Source organism: Chaetura pelagica, unplaced genomic scaffold (genome assembly GCF_000747805.2).
Source record: "Chaetura pelagica isolate M959 unplaced genomic scaffold, ChaPel_1.0 scaffold938, whole genome shotgun sequence".
Taxonomy (NCBI): domain Eukaryota; kingdom Metazoa; phylum Chordata; class Aves; order Apodiformes; family Apodidae; genus Chaetura; species Chaetura pelagica.
In genome coordinates, this window is record NW_009954221.1 from 718162 (window position 1) to 719807 (window position 1646).

Here is a 1646-nt window from a genome sequence, read left to right on the forward strand (position 1 = left end):
GGCTCTGGGCACCCCTGGCCACAGCCCACCCAGCCCACCCCACCCAGGGCCTGGGGGTGTCCCCTGGGCAGGGCTGGGGGCAGGGGGGGGGCTTTGAGCCGCTCGCTGTGGGTCAGACAAAGGGCTCTGTGCCCCCCGGTCAGTGGGGTGAACAGACCCCCTGAGAAATGGAGCCTCAACCCCCAGGACAAAAATGTGTGGGAGGTGCCAGGACCCATCCCGGCCTGAGAACTCAGCAAAATCGGGTTTTGCTGTTAAAATTTGCCAGGGAAACCTTTCTCCACTGTTATAAGGACCCGCCAGATGAGGTGAAGACAAGTTGAAATGGTTGGAAAGGGAATTATCATCAAATCCCAGACTGGTTTGAGGTGGGAGGGACCTCAAAGCCCATCCAGTCCCACCCCTGCATGGGCAGGGACACCTCCCAGCAGCCCAGGCTGCTCCAAGCCCCATCCAACCTGCCCTTCAACACTGCCAGGGATGGGGCAGCCACAGCTTCCCTGGGCAACCTGGGCCAGGCTCTCACCTCCCTCAGAGCCCAGAATTTCTTCCTAAAATCTCATCTCAACCTCCCCTTTTCCAGCTGGAACCTGTTCCCCTTAGGGGGAATGAGCCAATGACCAGCTGGTCCCACAGACATGCTCCTTGCTCCCCCCCAGCAGCCAAGGGCCAGGTGGGCTCACACCCTCCCACCCCCTCCAGACTCACTTATCCTCAGCTTTTCAGACTGGCAGACGGGAAAAATCAACCCCCATCCGGAGACGGCAGCGAAGATCACAGCGACCACTGCAGCCCTCAGGGCATCCTGCAGGGCAGGGGAGAGACCTGGGGAAAACAAACCCGAGGGGCAGGGCTCAGGCCACCAGCAGCACCAGCACGGGGGGCTCTGGTGGGTCGTGGGGCTCCTCCATCACCAGGACAGACTCGGGTTATTTGCCTGCTGGTGGCCAAACCAGCCCTGCCTGCTGCAGGTTGTGGTTCCTGGAATGTCCAGCCTGGGATCTGTGCTGCCCACTGGCTTCCCAGCCCCCAGCCCAGCCCTGGTCCTGCTCCCACCACCATGGCCAAGGGCCAATCTCCAGCCACTCATCCTGCCATGGTCTGTGCCTTGCTGGGACCAGAGACCAGGAATTGCTGCTGATCACCCTACGATGGGGACCTCATGTCAACAGCCCATGGGTCACAGCCTCAGGGTGGCCAGACCCTGGGGGCTGGAGGCAGGGGATGGAGGGAAGGGATCCCCAGGGAAGAGTGGAGAGCAGGAAGAGCAGAGGGAGGTAAAACCCCAGCAGTGATCACCTGCAATGGTGACATCCAGGGACACTTCTTGCCAGCTGATCTCGTTGCTGGCGTTGCAGGAGTAGGAGCCACAGTCTGACTTCTTGGCCGAGCTCAGGTACAAGATGCTGAGGCCGTGGGAGGGGTGGGAGGCCGTGCCCAGGGGGAGGGGCTGCCCATCTTTCTGCCAGGTGATGGTGTCCACCTTGCCCTCTGCCACGCTGCAGAGCAGCTCCCCAGCAGCCCGGGCCACCAGGGCACTGGTCCAGAGCCGAGGGCGAGACACGGGCTCTGGGGGGGGACAGAAACACCAGCACTTCTCAGGCACAACCTGGAGCACCCATGATGGGGATCTGGATGGCACCATG